The 20,692-nt window shown below is 31.2% G+C and overlaps 1 protein-coding gene across 6 annotated transcripts in view; it reads right to left on the reverse strand.

Moving 5' to 3' along the window:
• The window catches only part of LOC130446291 (synaptotagmin-7), a 263,793-nt gene that overhangs the window by 54,678 nt on the left and 188,423 nt on the right, over window positions 1-20,692 (reverse strand). The gene's annotated exons all lie outside the window — the stretch shown is intronic.

The following is a 20,692-nucleotide window of genomic DNA, read 5'->3' on the forward strand; positions in this document are numbered from 1 at the left end:
TTAAATTCAGCGGTATTTTTAAAGCAACTACCGCCATCTCTAGGTCTGGCAAGGTATTTCTGGGACCATGTATTCCATGCTTAAACTCACTATTTTCATGGAGAAAAATAAATATTTCTAAGTATCTTTATGTTAATGTTATTTTTTTGGTTTGAATTCAATATTCGTATCGAAATTTGAATGCAAGTCTAGGCTATAAAATCACTTTACCTTAAGGGAAATTAATATCACTTACAAGGCAACGCTCGTCCACATTCTTGCTAACTTTTAGTTTGATTAGAACTTCGCCTCAGTTTCAAATTGCTTGACAACACGTGCAGAAACAGTACTACACCAAATTTTTACTCTTCGGTATTGATCTGCAAACTTTGGCACCGTGTTTGAATGCAGATTTTAGAGATTGATTGTTAAATAATAATTTATTGGTTATAATAAATCAAAAAATGGAATTTAGTAACTATAATTTACTAAAATATTATAGTTAAAAAACAATGTATTTCGATTTAACGCAGATATTCATTTGAGTTACGAAGACCGTTCCTTTTTCAGGTCAACGCGTCGGTTTTTTGGGAAGATCCTAGGATAATTTTTATTGACTGTCAACGGCGAGTATTATCCGATCTTATTGCAACGTTTGAGCAAAGAAATCGAGCAAAAACCACCGCAATTAGCGAAGAAGAAGGTATTGATACATCAAGAGAATCCACCAGTGAAGTTTCTGTTTTCAAACATGAAAAAATAGCTCGCTGGAGATGACAGGTTTCTTTGTTGAACCAAGACATAACGAACGAATTGTCAAGGTTCTTACATTATTTGGATTAGATTTCTTCAAAAAGAAAAACTACTTTCTAGTTCGTATTTAGATTTTTTCTAGAACATCGGGTACCTCCAGAAAGTTTTTCACAATCCGCTGAAACAACTTTTTAACACGCTAAGGAAACACTGAAAAGACAGAAAAGTTAATTCCATTAAATATCTGTGGGGTGAGCTCCAAAAAAAGATCAAGAAATGAGGGTGGATATTGAAGAAGATCAAATCTTAATTACACCAAATTTAAACAGTATGGGGGATGCAATAGGGGTGGTATATGTAAAGTGAGATTTAGAGAAAGATCAAAGGTGAAAATTGGATCTAAAGAAACTTTCTGGATATTAGGGTGGCTATTAAAGAAGAGTAGGGAGTTGTACCTCATTAAATTGTTAATAAAAGTGAATCGAAATAGTATGGGGGATGTAATAGGGGGAATATCTATGGGGTGAGCGTTGGAAAAGTATCAGAAATAGACATCAGCCCTTGAAAACCCTTTAGGAAATGCAGGTGGCTATTACAGGAAGGTATATCTCATCAAAAACTTTATACAAACCGAATTTAAACAGTATGGGGGATGCAATAGGGGTGGTATATGTAAAGTGAGATTAAGAGAAACATCAAAGGTGAAAATTGGATCTAAAGAAACTTTCAGGATATTAGGGTGGCTATTAAAGAAGAGTAGGGAGTTGTACCTCATTAAATTGTTAATAAAAGTGAATCGAAATAGTATGGGGGATGTAATAGGGGGAATATCTATGGGGTGAGCGTTGGAAAAGTATCAGAAATAGACATCAGCCCTTGAAAACCCTTCAGGAAATGGAGGTGGCTATTACAGGAAGGTATATCTCATCAAAATCTTAATCAAACCGAATTTAAACAGTATGGGGGATGCAATAGGGGTGGTATATGTAAAGTGAGATTAAGAGAAACATCAAAGGTGAAAATTGGATCTAAAGAAACTTTCAGGATATTAGGGTGGCTATTAAAGAAGAGTAGGGAGTTGTACCTCATTAAATTGTTAATAAAAGTGAATCGAAATAGTATGGGGGATGTAATAGGGGGAATATCTATGGGGTGAGCGTTGGAAAAGTATCAGAAATAGACATCAGCCCTTGAAAACCCTTCAGGAAAAGGAGGTGGCTATTACAGGAAGGTATATCTCATCAAAATCTTAATCAAACCGAATTTAAACAGTATGGGGGATGCAATAGGGGTGGTATATGTAAAGTGAGATTAAGAGAAACATCAAAGGTGAAAATTGGATCTAAAGAAACTTTCAGGATATTAGGGTGGCTATTAAAGAAGAGTAGGGAGTTGTACCTCATTAAATTGTTAATAAAAGTGAATCGAAATAGTATGGGGGATGTAATAGGGGGAATATCTATGGGGTGAGCGTTGGAAAAGTATCAGAAATAGACATCAGCCCTTGAAAACCCTTCAGGAAATGGAGGTGGCTATTACAGGAAGGTATATCTCATCAAAAACTTTATACAAACCGAATTTAAACAGTATGGGGGATGCAATAGGGGTGGTATATGTAAAGTGAGATTAAGAGAAACATCAAAGGTGAAAATTGGATCTAAAGAAACTTTCTGGATATTAGGGTGGCTATTAAGGAAGAGTAGGGAGTTGTACCTCATTAAATTGTTAATAAAAGTGAATCGAAATAGTATGGGGGATGTAATAGGGGGAATATCTATGGGGTGAGCGTTGGAAAAGTATCAGAAATAGACATCAGCCCTTGAAAACCCTTCAGGAAATGGAGGTGGCTATTACAGGAAGGTATATCTCATCAAAAACTTTATACAAACCGAATTTAAACAGTATGGGGGATGCAATAGGGGTGGTATATGTAAAGTGAGATTAAGAGAAACATCAAAGGTGAAAATTGGATCTAAAGAAACTTTCTGGATATTAGGGTGGCTATTAAGGAAGAGTAGGGAGTTGTACCTCATTAAATTGTTAATAAAAGTGAATCGAAATAGTATGGGGGATGTAATAGGGGGAATATCTATGGGGTGAGCGTTGGAAAAGTATCAGAAATAGACATCAGCCCTTGAAAACCCTTCAGGAAATGGAGGTGGCTATTACAGGAAGGTATATCTCATCAAAAACTTTATACAAACCGAATTTAAACAGAATGGGGGATGCAATAGGGGTGGTATATGTAAAGTGAGATTAAGAGAAACATCAAAGGTGAAAATTGGATCTAAAGAAACTTTCTGGATATTAGGGTGGCTATTAAGGAAGAGTAGGGAGTTGTACCTCATTAAATTGTTAATAAAAGTGAATCGAAATAGTATGGGGGATGTAATAGGGGGAATATCTATGGGGTGAGCGTTGGAAAAGTATCAGAAATAGACATCAGCCCTTGAAAACCCTTCAGGAAATGGAGGTGGCTATTACAGGAAGGTATATCTCATCAAAAACTTTATACAAACCGAATTTAAACAGTATGGGGGATGCAATAGGGGTGGTATATGTAAAGTGAGATTAAGAGAAACATCAAAGGTGAAAATTGGATCTAAAGAAACTTTCTGGATATTAGGGTGGCTATTAAGGAAGAGTAGGGAGTTGTACCTCATTAAATTGTTAATAAAAGTGAATCGAAATAGTATGGGGGATGTAATAGGGGGAATATCTATGGGGTGAGCGTTGGAAAAGTATCAGAAATAGACATCAGCCCTTGAAAACCCTTTAGGAAATGGAGGTGGCTATTACAGGAAGGTATACCTCATCAAATTGTTAATAAGACTGGATCAAGTTATAGCAATCAGCTCTCAGAAAATCCCATGTAAAAGAGAGAAGCCAAAAACAGAAGGAAACGGAAAGTTCTCGTCAACAAGACATTTTGATATTGTATTTTTAGTTTAAGGCAGGCGAGAGAACAGTTTTCTTTTTTTTTTTTCTTTAGAAAAGTTTTAATGAAAACTTGCGCGTTATATAACATTCAATCTACCTTTTTCAAACAAACCACTTTGGTATTATATTCAATCTGGGAAAGTTATGAATTGCTTCTTTCGCACGAGTTAACACCGAAAAGTAATAAAGAAGTGTTTGTTGTAACGAATTCCTCCCGTTTCTTTATTACGTGATGGATTATTTGAGTTTCAAATAAATCAGTTTCGTTACATGTGAATAAATTAAGTTTTTATTCCACTTTTATTCCCACCACAAAAGAGTACTGACCCCAAATTCGTTTTGTATTTATTTTGACAGGTTAGGATAGATACTAAATCATATGAAACTATCTCAAAAAGATGGTAAGTTGACTGACCTGGGGAGATGGTCAAAGTAACTTTACTTGGAATGAAATTTATTGAATAAAGCATTGAATTTATAAAGAAAATTGTACTTCATTGATAACTTTCATCAAAAAACAAGGTTAAATACATGTCCTCAAACTTGGTGCAATTATTTTCAATATTGCAACAACCAATCCTTCAAAACATTTCAAAATAAGAGCTTATTTCTGCTTTATTTACCCATTGAAATCTAGCATATGACACTCCTTCTGATTTCCTTGATGAAATATCAAAATTTCTTTTCAAAAATATTTGCAACCGATCATAGCCCGCCTTTTCTGTGTCATAGTAAATCTGGGTTTAATTCCTAATTGCTCAGCATACTTAAATGCAACAATACTTAAATCATTGATAGTCAAAGTGAAACCTCGTGTCTGCATGTCTTTTATATGCTTGCGCAGTCTTTTTTCGTTGTCTGCACCAAGGGATTGATGATAGTTCCATAGGTCTCCCTATGTTTTGTTTTATTCTTTTTTCTAGTGTTTTTCATGGAATTTCCTTCTCGCACAGCATTTTTCCAATCTCTTCTTCACACAAAATGAAGTAATTAATGAAATTGCTAAAATTTGTAGGTTATTTTGAGGTTAGAACACCGGGTAAATCTTTCATCAAATCCTGAAAGCACGTAAACAGACAAAACGTTCAGAATATTGTTGTGACCAGTTAATATGTTAACCCCTTAACTTGAATCGAACGTTTTATCAAAAACAAATTTCTTAATTTTCCATCTTGAAAATCATTACCTCGTAGCTCATCATCCCCTCTCTTTTATTCAAAGTGAGGAAATGACAGAACAAATCATAACCTAGAAAAATCTCGTTACATAACCTTTCGTTACCAGCTAGTTTTTAGCAACGTTTTCTACCTCTAAAAACATACTTATTACCAACCATAAAAAATCTATTCTTGAGATTTATACATTAAAACAGATGTTAGGTAATCCTGGGGATAAAATACAGGATTTAGAAAAGAGTGATATATATATATATATATATATATATTCGAAATTAGCTGCAATGGAATAAGAGGTTAGGTTTTAGTAGGATTTTTATGGAATTTCTTCCTGGATTAGTTTTAGCACATTTTCTGTGTCCAAAAACGACTAATTAGTTATAAAAACAGGCGTTAGGTAATGAAAAGTAGATGATTGAATTTTTGACGTTAGTAAATTATTTTTAAGCATACAAATCGTTTTCCATTGGTTTATTTTACTCAATTAAGATGTTGGTATCTATCAGTTTTATTGTTTTTGATATGTGGTATCACTGACCGTCAATATCAGTTGTCAAATGAGTGAGGTTATATCTCATTTACATGACGTTTGTAGATTGTGCATTGCGGTTTTATTCAGGGTGTGTTGAGAGAAGAATTTTCCGAATGTTTGGTTAGGTTTTATTTTTCCGAAAGTTCTGGATCTTTTTAAGGATACTGGAAACTTCTTAACTTTTTTTTAATTTTAATAATCTTACGTTAGTTTGATGAGATTTTGGAAAAAATGAGCAATTTCCCGAAAGTTCGAAAAACTTGAGGAAATTTATCGAAAATCTGGTATCTTCTATCTATAACTTATTTACAATTGGGCAATTTCCCGTAAACTTTCTAACGTTCTAAAGCTTATTAAAACTTTTTCTGAAGTTTTCTGAAACTAGTATCATTTATTATTTATATTTATAAAACTCGTTCAAAATAAACAATTTCCTGTTAATTTGGTTTTTGATATTTTTGAGAAAATAATAATTTTTCTGTCTCTCTAGATCTTCTTAAGGAAACTGGATAATTTACCTAGAATTTCATAACGTTCTAAAACGTATTCCAGCTTGAGCAATTTCTTGAAACTGGTTTAATTTCAAATTTCGAAATTTAATCATGGTTAAAACAATTACCAGTTCCCGAAAAGGCTTTTTTAGAAACCGGGGAATTGATTGAAAAAATAAGCAATTTCTCGAAAATAAGACGACTTTCTAGATTTATTTAGAAATTTGATCAGTTTTCCGAAATTTGGTAAAGCTTTGGATCTGAAAAAATTACCAATTTTCCGAATATCTTATAAAGCTCTGAATCTTCAAAATGGACAATATAACGGAAAATCTCATAACTAATAATTGAGTTGATTGAAAAAATGAGTACTTATCCAAGAGAAATTAGAATTTGATCAATATCCCGAAAGTTTGGTAGCATTCTAGACATTTTCAAAAATTCGCCTAATTTCCAGAATGTTTTTAACGTCTGCATCTTGTTTAGAAAACTGATACCCAATATATATTCGAAATTTGGGTAATTTTCCGAAAATACGGTATGGTTTGTAATGTTTTTGAGAAAAAAATGATCAGTTACCCGAAATTTTTATAGATCTATTTGAGAAAACTTGAAAAATTTTCGAAATTTTTTTAAAAACTAAGCAATTTTCTGAAAGTTTCAGATCTTTCTAAAAAAATGACCAATTTCCCGACTTTCTAAAATTAATATTTTATCGTTTTAAAAAGTGGACAATGCAAATGATTGTTAATGATTCATATAATAAATTTTTAAAATTTCTGAATGCACAAATTGTAAAACGGATATATAACTATGATAAAATTAAATACTATTCACATTATTTTGAAAATTCAATCAACGTTGTTGATTTATCGTATTAATTTATTATTTGCGTTGCAAAAACGTTATTTATCGAATTAGAACCTATTATAAATATCATAACGTTAATCTGAAAAATCTGTTTTCAATTTTATAACAAAATTGATACTAAAAATAATTCACACATATCAAAAAGCACAAAAATCCATTTAGTTTTCAAAAGAAAAAACGCTACATTTAAGGTAAGTGGCCAAATTATTTCTCAATTTCTTGGAAAATATCCAGATATTTAATTTTTCGGGAATTTATTTAAAAAAAAGTTCAAAGATCAATTAAATTTTCGAGAAATAGATCAATTTCTCTAATCGAAATGCCATTAAATTTCATACATACTTTTGAAAGCTGTCATATAGATTTGACAATAGCAGCGCCATCTGTGCATCCGTTAACACTCATTATTGAGTGAGTGAGTGAAATACATTATATCAAAATATAATATTTCATAGCACTAATCTCGTTATTTAATAGCCACACCTTGTATAATAATATTTATGCAGATTGCATATTTTAATCCAAATAACTTTATGTATTATGTATTTACAAATCACATGGTATATAAAAATATTTCAATAAAAAGTTTCCTTTCAAATTTCTCGCGTCTACATTTATAAAACTAACCTCAAAATTCTCGAGCTATTTTTAGAATCAACAGTATCGCCGGATCATTTTCGAAGTAAACAAAAGAAGCCATTTCTCCCGTATGAATGCCGAAGTCGAAAGCTTGGAGAGCAAACAAGTGTCCTTGAACGAAACGATCTCCCAAGTACAAAGACACAATTAACCTGTTATTTGTGCTCTGACAGTCTCGTTTTAAAAAAAATCCTCTCCCCTAATAATTCTATGGAGTGTCAGTGATGAAACGTGGACGTGTAAAATGAAGCATTAAAACAATATAGACAGAATCGTAGTAGGTACTATGTTGCCATGACAACATCGACCTGCTGGTCCGGGCTCCTATGAATCCAATGCTTTGAGTTCTCAGTGGCGGAAGTCGCCGGTTGAAACGGGGAAAGAAAATTTCGGTGAAATTAATTAAAAAAGTTTTCTTATTTTGATCGTAACTGAAGTTTTTTATTAAAATATGACATAAATTGAATTAAATTTAAATACTTATCAAATTTAAACTTTTAATATTTTGCTGATAAAAGTAATCGAAAATTGAAGGTAGTGATATTCTGAATAAAGTAACAAAATGTCTTCAACTTGTAAAAAGAATGTTCCAATATTAAAAGAATTTCGTAATAGGACAATCAAATTAATCCCCGATATGCAAAAACTACCTATATTTAAAAAAAATTCCAACAAAGCTTGTTATATGTCTATACAGTGATTTATAGCCGCTATTAAGATCATCACCCATCACTATTAGGTGGACTAAACAGGTCGTAGGTTGATAATTAGATGGCGCTACAACTATCAAATCCGTATGCATCAAATCTATATCACAAGTGTATAGTCTTTTATGGGCATTTCGGCAACACTGGAATTTAGTAGAGTTATTAAAATAATGACCCATCACTTCTATTATATTTCTATGATCTGAATATTTATGTCTCATTACGTTCGTGTATTATATTTTTTGTTCGATACCGTGATTTACAACTGTATTTAAATAATTACCCATCACTACTTTTATGTCTCTGTGGTTTTCGGTCTCGACCTTTATAGTATTAAGCCAGACTAGAATATAAATATTGTTATATCAACATAAACAGCAAGAAATCTGCCCACCTCTACCAAATATGAATAAATCTGAATATTTGTTTCACACTATATTCACGTATATTTATTGTGTTACACTGTGAATTTATTGAAATTATCACCCATCACAATTATTATCTCTCCTTATATCTTAAGTTTTTTTGTTCTCACGTTCTATAGTATATGACAACAATGCGTATTTGTTTGTATATTACGTTTATTAATAGTTATTACTAATTTAATCCACCTTTGAACAGTTCTACAAAGTTATTTTTATATAATTATTCAATATATGAAATACTTATACTGTGATTTGGTTCTGTTATTTAAAAAATCATTCATCTCTATTGTTATATTTGTTTTAAAACTTTCACCTTGACAACATTTTGTAGGATGCTACCATGTAAACGTAATACGCCTTAAACCTTTCTATATTGAATGCAGCGTTGCATATTCTAACCTGGTTTTTGTAAATCCTCACATTTTGTATCCTTCGGGATGTAGAGATTATGAGATTACGTCAAATTGGATCTTTTATTGGTGCAACGGCATGAGAGACTTTCTTATTTTGGTTGACTTAGTATCTACCTGGTATTAATTCACACTGAAAGTGATTTGTTTCAAGGCAAACAAGAAATAGAGTTGCATTTCTGTACAGCATTGTACTGTACTTAATGCAATTATGTGTTCGTATTTTATCTTTTTTATATTCTCTTCACGTAGAATATTGGAGATTTAATAAGTACAAGTGCTTTTTAAAGTACAATTAGAAAGTTAACTTATTTTGAAATAAAATTAGTTAAAAACATTCACAATATTTTATGCATATGTGCCAAAATCATTATATAAAATTTCCATAATAAAGACAAGTATACGTATACTGTATACGAGGGCGTTTTGACAAGTTATAGCGAAACAAGTTAATTAATAAACGTATAGTCCTGTCAAGTTAGATATCAACATTGGTTTTTGCGCTAGACGAGAAGTTTGGTCATAAAATGAGCTCAAACATCACTTTTTTTCCAAAAAAAATTTATCTTCTTTGATATATAACGGTTCAAAAATTTGTAGGAATTATTTTATCAAACATACGAATTCGTAGCTTTATAAGAATTTTGTAGCCTTTCATATCTAATTTGATTGGACTAATTATGAAAATTAGTTATACTAGCTCAAATGTCGGTTTATCGAGAAAAGTGATCAATTCCATCCTATTGTTCGTTAGCTATATAACTCTGAAATTAACCACCGCCTCAACTATTTATTTAGGACAAAGGTTTTGCAACAGGTACCTACTAGAGTCTATTTGTATAAGTTATGAATGAAAATGGAAGGGACAGCATTATAATATTTGAATAATTCACAACAAACAAATTATTTTGAATGTTGCTGGAGACAAATGAATGTTTCGAGTGAAATTAGTATAACAAAGATATAGAAATTGATGATTCATACAAATATTTATAACTCGACATATACAATGTTGTCAGATTTACCGCTTTTATGATGTTATTAGGCATCATTTGTAATTCTTCTCATTGTTCCCGTTTTTATATATATTTCTAACCTGTTACACTTTGAGCATATGTCAAAATTTATTATTTTTTCCCTCTTATATGATATTCAATGGTAGCGAATAAAGAATATATTTTCTTTGCGTGTTACTTGTGAATATATGACTCGATTACGTGACAGTTTATAGCTGTTATGGTAACGTGAATGATGTGGTGTAGATTAGAAAACACTTTGTTTTATTACAATGCATTTTTTGCTTTAAAATACAAGTAAAATTAGCAACTATAAAAAAAGTAGATTAGCGATAAGTGGGTACTGGTACTGTTTTGTATACAGGATGGATCAGAAAAACGTTTATGTCTCTATACACTTTCAGACAATGGTTCGATCAATTCCACAAATTTTATAATGTCAAAGTTCTCCAATGCTCATTGATCTGTTTCTTTACCTCACTTGGATAGTGCGGGCTCTAAAATTATGTCATTAGTGGGTCACCCACAGTGACACAACTTTAAATAAAACATGGTATTTACACCTAAAATACTCGTATTTCAGAAAATATTTGCTTTGGGAATATTACAAATTAAATCTCTTTTAGAAATGTTTACAAAAGTTATGAAAATAAAAAGAACTTGGTACATCTTATGTTCATTATTGAGGTGAGAAAACTAATTACCGTAGTGAATCAATTATAAAATTGTCGTAAATATATATACAAAGTATATCTGAAATTAAATATAAGAATTATTATATTGATTTAAATAAAAACATTTATTAGTTTCAAGGTTAGCGGCCAATACATAATATTTCAACCTACTAGTCAGGCAACACAAAGTACTGCCACGTGTTACATTAAAATTTGCATCAAAATTAGAATATAATTATTTGTGTTGAATGTATTTATTGAAATTTATAATATTTTCATTTATTGGAAGTTATACGATTTTTTTCTCATGTCACAACATTAATGATATTAATAAAAATTCACGGCACAACGCAATCGAATTATTGATTTATAACTACCGCGTTGAAAGCGTAACGTTTATTAAACGAAAATTAAACGCTATCTTTGACAGTAATTTGGAATGTATAAACGCTTCTGTTTCGTTATAATTGAAATTTATTGAAAATCTCTAAAGAAATTGGCTTTTTTTGTTCAAGTAACAGACAAGAGACATTTTTGGAAAAAATATTGTGATTTATACAAATAACTAGTGTCAGCAATTACCTTATTAATTTACTATCACATTAAGAAGAGATCTTGAGTTACATTCGACAGCGTTGCCATACTTTTATAGTAATATGCAGATTGAGGAAATGTATAAAACAATTTTGATAGATTTCATAGTAATATTTTGTCAATAAATCGTGTTGGAGGGATACATTTAAACAAAAATTTAGTTGTTTCCACATAGTTACACAAAAAATTACGTGTTTGTAACAATTTTTATTTCAAAAGTAATTTGGTTATAGAATATATTTATTAAAAGTAAAGTATTGACTATCTTACACTAATTAGACGAAACTAATACCTTTAAATATAAAATAAAACAAAAAGAAGGTACATAATGAAGAATTTAGAATGACCAGTTTCATTAAAATATACAATAGAGAGAAAACATAAAATAAATACAAAATAAATGACTCTTTGGGAGCTGAAATATTTTAAAGCTTGAATTCTTTCGAAAAATAATTATTTTCCCATATTCTTTTCACAACAATTGGACTTACTCGAAGTTTTTCATGAAAACTTCAAAGGTGTGTAGATGTTGCAACGTCGAACGAAATGGGAAATTGCTAGAAGAGTATTTTCTATTGTAAACAAAACCAAATGCTGCTGCTATTAATTTAAGATAGTGAGGTATTCCAACAATACTCTATATTTCTCAAAGTAAATGTAATTTCAAAGCGTTGAAGACAGACATGTTCCTTTGTTAACCAAATACTCGTACAAACCTTCCTTTGTGTAGCCTGGGAACTAAATTATAAATACCTAGATTTAATATAGAAGAATATATAGGCAGATATTTTAATTTCTTCTTGTACAATTCGCTTCGACAAAAGTTATATTTAGAATATTGAAGTTATAAAATGAAATAACAAGGAGGATAATTAAAATTGAGTTGAAGGTTTTTTCATCAGTTAAATCAACGACTGAACTATCACTTGTCAAAGTAATCGTTTAATATTGTTTAAAAACAGCAGATATATTTATCCATAAGTGATGCACATTAATTAAATCAATCAATTAAACATTTTGTGTGGCAGTGTAAGTGATTTTCTTTTATTTTTACACTTTCATTTGTAAATTAAAAAATCAAGTTTTAATCTTCAATCTGTCACTTGTCAATCAGCTTTTCCATCAATTCAAATACAGATATTATAGAGGGTAGATTTATAAGTGATACATTTTGGAGATGCTTCTATGTTTTTCATTTTTCTATGGTTACTTTCAAGACAGGTATTGCTTTAAAAAAAAGAAGGAAGAAAACAAACAAATATGACGATAACAAAATACAATATACGTAAAAAATAATAGATAAACGGCAACAAGTTTATGAATAGGGTGTAGTATTTGTTACGAACGTCACCTACGAACGACAACGCCAAACGGAAAGTTGCAAATACGAATAATTAATTGTATTACTTTTTATAAATTAAGTTTCCATTTTATATACAATAAAAAAATATCATAATCATTATTGCATGAAGTAATTATAATTTCAATATATTTTCTAAAACAGAAGTAGTAGCGCCAACCTGCGGAGAGAAGCCGAAGCAATATTCATTTTCTTTTACAGGGATCGTGATTCTGCACAATATAAATCAATACAATATCATGAGCGTAGAGTGCAGTGCTTTTTTAGGTTGATTTATTTGTGATGACTAATTTATATTATTTTTGCTAAATTCTGAATTGAAATTTAGATCAAGATTAGTTAGCAACAACAACATATGAATGGGTCTAAGAAATAAGAAACTAAATAAATAAATAAATTAAATAAATAAAATAAATTATTCATATATTTTTATGTTTAATTGGGAATAAGGGGTAGAAATGACTATCGATAATTTTCAATCTATCTACCTGTATAACGACCTTTTCTGAAAGATTCTCTTCCAGTTGTTACGATTTCGCTGTTCTCTTTTTTGCAGTTTCGTATTTCCATTGATTAAATTCTTAATTCTCAGTCGATGACTTTCATTTCAAAGAAAATTCAGGAAAAAACGTAAAAATGAGATTGTGAAAGTATATAATTTCGCGTCTATCGGAAAGAATTGATTTGGTACAACCGAAAACGAAAAAAAAACTGAACGCGTATCTGCAATAGAAAAATCCATAAAAAAAAGCAAAAACAAGATTTGTAAACAATAGAAAAGTTCCACGGAATAATGATTATGATCTAAAAAGAAAATTGGAAGGAATAAACCATCGTATCAAACCTGTCTTATACCATTTATTACACTCGTGGGCAAAAACATCGACTCAACATTTGTATTTTTCTTCTTTTAATACTTATTTAGAATTAGGGGTAATTGACCTTTATAAAAGGTTATTTAATTGACCCACCATTAGCAGTTGACCATGAAACGTCAACCCATACACATTGTCGTTAACAACAAACAAGAATCCGACCTGAAAATGGACACTACAAGTGATAAAGCTGCTTAACCAGTCACCCTTTTACGACAAGACCAGAGTCACCGAGAAGTGACCAGTGCCAGGAGACTGGTACCTTCAATCTAAAAGATCCGAGAGCTGATTTATTGTTAGCAAATCGCCCTCATTAGTATCCAACAAGAGCTGATAGAAACGCGACGAATGGCTGTGAGCAGCTTAGCAAAAGGTATAAGGCAGCTAAACTTAAGCCAAAAACGCCAGTTACTGGACTCAAACTCCACCAGTACACCGAACCGGTCTACCATTTGCCAGAGACACATTAATTGAACCATTGGGGCTCCTTTCTCTTTTCAGATGAAAGCAGAGCGTAGCTACTTGGTAGCGATAGAAAAGGAAGAGTCTAAAGAAGACCTAGAGGAAGCTTTTGGAGGTAGTTGCAATAGAAACAAAAACCGAGTTGGTTTTTATTCAATCTAACGGGGGATTAACGGCGAATTGATACATAGGAGAAATTTTGGGGGATCACGTCCTCCTTATACTAGTTTCTTCGGCGAAAACTTCATCTTGATATAGCACAATGCCTTTTAAAATACTGCAGGTTCCGTTACACCAGCCACGAAAATACCAAAATGGCGCTCGCTAAATAATAGCATCGAATATTTTAAAAAAACTAATGTTTCTGAGATGCTAAAGAATTGAACTAACAAATTTAATGGTAGAAACTGCGATTTAAGTCGATTTTTTGTCTTTTATGATTCATTCTGTTGAAATTAAAAAAATGGCGAGATTTCAATATTTTATTCAGGGTTGAACTTTAACCTAAAATAACTTTGAAACGAGTAGAGTTAGAAAAAAATCATAAGCGACCTTTTTTGTAGATCATCTAATTTCATACATAGCTCTCAACAATTTGTAGATTAGTTGTGGAGTAAATATATAAATATAAACTTAAAACAAAATTGTTTAATTGAGAAATCGAAATTTCCAAATAGGCACCTCCTAATATTAATATTGGGAGCTCAAATTTGTCTTGTATCTCATTCAACGTACACAATTGAGTATTTTTCAATTGAGCAACTCATTTCGTATAAAAATACACACCTCAAAAATTGGGTCGGAAATTAATTTACATTTTATGGATGAAATTCGGTTTATGAATATATAAGGGATGCGAAAAATGTGTATCTGCAACGATGTAATTAAAACTTGGGAAAAATTAATTTTATACATACGAGGGTAACTGAAAAATTATACAAAAGTAAATTCAGTTTCAATATAACGAACAAGTTATTAAATTATCAAAGTTAACCTACTAGGAGTATTTTCCAGTAAAGAATCGTTTTTGTTTTACCCCATTTTCGTTCTGATAAATGATCCAAATCTAATTTTATTTGTTTGAAACGCGTATCGTTGCTGTAATACATTGTTGTGGTTTTGACAGATGAAAATAATGTCTTTACAATTTATGAGGTCAGATTTTAAAGTTTTTTTAAACTGTTTCGAAAACAATTTTAAAAATTTTCCAAATAAACGCTGATAATTATAAAATTTGAAACTTTCTACTTACGTAATATCTGATAACTTACCTGAAACAAACATAAATAATAAGTTTTGAGATGTCTCTATATATATAAATTTGTTTTTCATAATTTTTTTTAATGTAGTTTTCTATTTTACAAAAAAATTTCTATTTTAATTTGAACAAACTCTATTTTGAATATCCATATCTATCCACGTGTGGTCTGCCAGGTCCACGCTTCGCAGATCTTGGCCATCTTGATCTAGGTCTTCCTGGGAGGCGTTTGTACTTGTTGAGATGCGTATCCCAGTCACCAGTCGCCATTGCCCTGCACGGGTGCGGTCAGTATGTCTGGGGACACTTAAATTGAGTATATTTTTTCAAATATAGCGAATATCCAGTTTAAATAATGGTGAATAAGTATTTTATAGACGATAACCACTTGATTCTATCTTCTCAGTTTCTTTCCACGTGTGGTCTGCCAGATCCACGGTTCGCAGATCTTCGGAATCTTAAATATTCTCTTAGGCCTTCCTCAGAAGCACCTGGCATCTGTGATATCTGTATCTGGCATCTGTGATTCTTATATCAGACTCGATGAGACGCCATAACAGCGAGAATCCGTGCTCTGCACGTGTTCGATCGGTATGTTTGGGGCACCGTTCAGTTAGTTCATTATACACGTGTAATTTTTATATAATCAAATTATCAATACATTCCACCCACTGAAGAAGATGAGTGGGTGTGATCAGTGTACCCAACTTTCAAAAATTTATCTCCCTAAAGCCTCGAACAAAAACCCCTATAATGCCCACAGATACCAGAGATTTCTTCTAAATAGATAAATAATTAAATGTTTGTTAATGAATAACATTAAAAATAATAAAATATCCTTAAACAAATAATAAATTTCAATTAATTAATGAATAATTTCATTCGGCTACATCATTCTTTCAAATTCTTTATTCATAAATTATCAAAAACGTCAAGATTTTTTGAAATCATACCACCAGTGTGAATCGTGAAAATTTCAACCCCTAATAACATCCAATTTCAAGTTTCCCCTCTAAATTTCGGGGGAAAACCCCTAAGTTGGGAACCCTGATTGTGATGAAGTTCTAAATAAATTTTTAAATATGGTGGATGTTCAGTTTTAATTATGGTGGATGAGCGTTTTATAGACGACATCACGTTATTTTTCAATGCATTATTATTATTATTATTATCATTTATTTAATAAATGTGTCACTCGTATGACAACACGTTCTGAGTTCACCATTAGAAATGTCAAACTTCATGATGACGATGTCAGATTTGACATATAGACATCGGTGTTGCCATATTTCAAAACTTAAGTAGCAATTCTCGAATTTTTTGTTTAATGTGTACCATATTTTCGGATGGAGGGATTATATAATATTTTTATTTTTATCTTTAAGACAAAATAAAACACACATTTTAGAAATTATTTCGTTTCATCAAACAATTACTATAATTTAATTACTATAATTTACTTGTCGTAAATAAAATTTTGAGACGTCTTCGTCATTAAAATATTCATAAGCTGCCCGAAATTAAAAAATTAGGTTAGGTTAGTCGTATAAACGGTAAATGAAGAAAATATTTTAAATGAACAAAATAATCCAGTAACTCCATTTATGTATATTGTCAACTAGATCTGTATCATGTACGTTGTATACGAAATATAAACCATCCAGAAGCACATCAAAAACAAAGAGCTGCGACCGAGTTTCTGGTTTGTTATAGATTTGACGTGTTGGTAGTTTCCTTTCATAAACGTTATCATAACAATAAATATAATCACCAAAATGTCTGCAAACTTTCGAGCTTTCGGAACGATAAGCTAATAAATAATTTATAACTACACGTGTTTTATTTTAAAATTTCCCAAAAAAAAACAAATCTTTCTTTATTGTTTTATTTACCACTATATATATTAATAAATGTGTGTAAATAGAGAAATTTGAGCCTCAAATATAAAGATACGAATAAAATAATCTATATAAAATATAGTAGATACAGGGTGTTTTAAGTTAAAGTATCAGAAATTGAATTTACCTATAAATATCAGTATTTACCTTGTTAGTCTAAATAAATCATCTAAATTCAAATAAATAAATAAATATCTCAAGAACATAATGATGTGACATAAAAATATTTCCCATGCGATTCTTCGTTTATGAGTTATAGGCATTTAAAGTTGCGAAATTTATATTTAAGTATATTATCTAAATTATACATTCGATTATTATGAATTTTTAATGGACGATTACGTATGTCTGACTAAATTAATAATTCTACACTACTATCTGAAAGTCAGAGGCGGCTCAAGCCCACTGGTTAATAAACCGTAACTTCTACAGGGACAACCTGTATAATCTAAAGATAGCAAAAATTGATTTTTTAATCGATTTTTTAACAAAAAGTTATTCTTTGTTTAACTCGATAAAATTTATAGTTTAGGAGATATGTAGATTTTTAGATCGTTGTACATGTTCGCTATAAAGAGACGTTCTGAAGAAAATTATCACAAATTGTCTTTGCGCAAATGTTTAGAGGAATATCACATAACATGGGTGGGAAATTGAATGAACAAGAGGAAGAATCGGAACTGGAAGAAGATTTGGAAGAGATTTTCGTGAAGAAATCATGTGATGAATAAATCTTAAAGCGGATAGAATATTTGGAAAACTCTTATGTATAAGACAGAATGGGATTCCAGCAAAAATTATCAATTACGACGAGAAAGATATAAGAAAATTTGGAAAGAACTAATGCCTGAAAGATGGAATATCATGTCCCATATTCAAACAGGGCAATAAAGTAGATGTGAAAGTTGTAGAGACACTTCTGTATGAGGCCAACCAAAATTGTTAGACTTAACGAGTACCAAGAAAGGTTAAGCTAGTAAAAAAAGATGACAAAGATTAACGATTGATGAAACTGCATTACAGAAATTTAGAATAAATGTATCAAACACGGATAATGGCATTTAAATTGGAATTGGAAAAACATTTACGAGATAGCAAAATGCAAACCACAAGGCTTATAAACAGCAATTAATTGCTTATGTAGACGATTTCGCTTCAATAACCAGAACAAAGAAAGGAGTAGAAAAAGCATTCTGTAAACTAGAAGGTAAATAAGGCTTTGGAAATATGAAAAATACCCTGCGGGAGCCAAATATTCAAGAAAATCAGAAGTGAATATTCTTTATAGGGGTCATCCTATGTGATGGGTTCTAAAAATCGATTTTTTTTCATAAATGGATTTCTCAACATGTCTAGAATACGGTAGTAAAGTGATTTTTGAAAATTCCAAGTCGTTTTAAAGATACAGCTGCTAAAAGAAAGAGCTGAGTTGACAATTAGGATCCGGGTCTATTGTGTACCGTCGACTTTATACCTAGCCCCCGTTTTATACAAATATACAAGTTTCTACACGCTTAAACAGAAATTTCTATAGTTATTAAATATTTTACCGAAGTTATTCTAGTCTTGGTTGAACTTCGAAGAGTGCAACAGCTACAAGTGGACGGATAGGAAGTACGAGTGGAAATGTTCATCTTGGTCGTAGTAAAAAAAGAAAGTTTAGTGGAAACCGTTTTACCAACCTTCCGGAAGTTCGGGTAAAATGGAAATAAGTGCCATTACGAAAATGTTTTTGAGGTGTATGGAAAAATATGGCGCAAAGTATTTCACATACATCGGCGATGGTGACAGTGGAGCTTATGGAGATACTGTAGTAACAAAAAAAGAATGTGCGGGCCACGTAGAAAGTGGAGTGTTAGAAATGATAAAACAAATAAAGGAATCGTAGGAAAAGAAAGTTATTTAAGAAACAACGAAATTCTACGTTATCCAGATTCGCTTGAAGATATGAAAAAGGAAGTTTGGACAACGTATTATCACAAATGTTCTTCAAATGAAAACCCTCAACATCAATTTTGTCCAGAAGTACAAGTAGCTGCCAAACCGGTTTTCGAAGATTTATCGAAAGGCGAATTATTGATTTGGATTTTTGCTCCTAAGCATCTTCATTCTGGCCCCAAGATTGTTGAAATTGCTAGCTACTTATCAGTTATCATCTTTAATGGAGGTTTTGAAAGTAAAAGTAATGTCGGTTATTGGATGCCCCATGGGATGCGAGAGGAAGAGAACGGAATACTCTATGGACCAGGCATCGCCGATTGAGGGTAAGTTGAGATTTTCATAGATGAACTTGAAACTCTAAACGCGTTTTTCTCAAAACTGTGTTTTTCAAACTTTCCTCCATCGTATCTCAAAAACGGCTTGACCGAATGACTTGAAATTTATAGAGCACACTCAACACATGTGAAAGCATAGAATGAACTATTATTATCAATCCAAAATGTGCAAAATTTTGATTTTTTTATAGCAAAATACAAAATTCGCAACTTTCATTTCAAATGTCTACCAAAAGTCCATTTTTTTGTATATTAATTTGATAATAGTCCATTCCGTGCATTAAGGCTTACAGATTAGAACGCCGTTCAGTTTTTTTGTTTCAGATAAGCCAATCGGCCGGAATCGTGGAGCTGAAGTGCGAGTTCATTTTTTCGAGGCGGGGCTGTTCAGAACGCTATAAATCAAGTTCTACACAATATTTTTAGTTTAAAATTTATATTTATACTATCGAAATATATGTTAATAAATGATAATAAACTTGAAGCTCTATCTATTTATTAGTCGTGAAAAAAAATCCTAAAAAACAGTCCGTCACATGTAAAAAGATGAAATCTGAAGAGGCACTTGTCGTCATCATCATTATTGATATTAGTTTTAATGCGACGAAAATATTAAGATTTTGTGTAATTAGAGCAATAATTTACCTTTGTATTTAAATAAACATGAATCTAAATCATAATTTATCTAGTGGCAATTGAGTTGGATGTATGCCACGTACGACGTGATCCTGAACGACAAATTAGATCTGATAATGATGATTGAATTACAAGCAGAGACTTGGAAGTCTTAATTATCCTTGTCCGTCAATTAAACAGCCACCTCATACATAGCGAACTTTATAAATCAAACAAGAGTGAGACAAATAACTTGTTTCCTATAAAAATTACCACAAATATTGTTTACTTATATTGTAGAATGATAAATTTATTTTTAGTCGCTCTTACAGATATAAAAAACACATTTTTCCAAATTAAAAATATTCCCTTATACCAAAAAAATAAGTAAGAGCTCGTGTCACATTCCAGTTCTTAAAATCGTATATAAAACGAGCTTGATTGAACTAGTCGCCATCATAAGATGACGTGTGGTGATTAGAATATATAAGAAGTAGTCAGAAGCGATAAAAATACAGGGTGTTCCATAAAATGTGGTCCCGTCTCAAGATCTAACCTAGAAACAGGATTTCCTTTTTTTGAAGCACCCTGTATAAATAGAGACGATCAAAATGGATTTTAATTGGTAAGCAGAAGCTTATTGGATATTCTAGGACGTGAAGGATACAAAAAATATAGATAAATCAGATGCAATTACTGAAATTGGAAAATAAAAAAAACTTTCATTCAAATTTACTCGCCTC

This window comes from Diorhabda sublineata, chromosome 1, assembly GCF_026230105.1.
Source record: "Diorhabda sublineata isolate icDioSubl1.1 chromosome 1, icDioSubl1.1, whole genome shotgun sequence".
In the NCBI taxonomy this organism is placed as follows: domain Eukaryota; kingdom Metazoa; phylum Arthropoda; class Insecta; order Coleoptera; family Chrysomelidae; genus Diorhabda; species Diorhabda sublineata.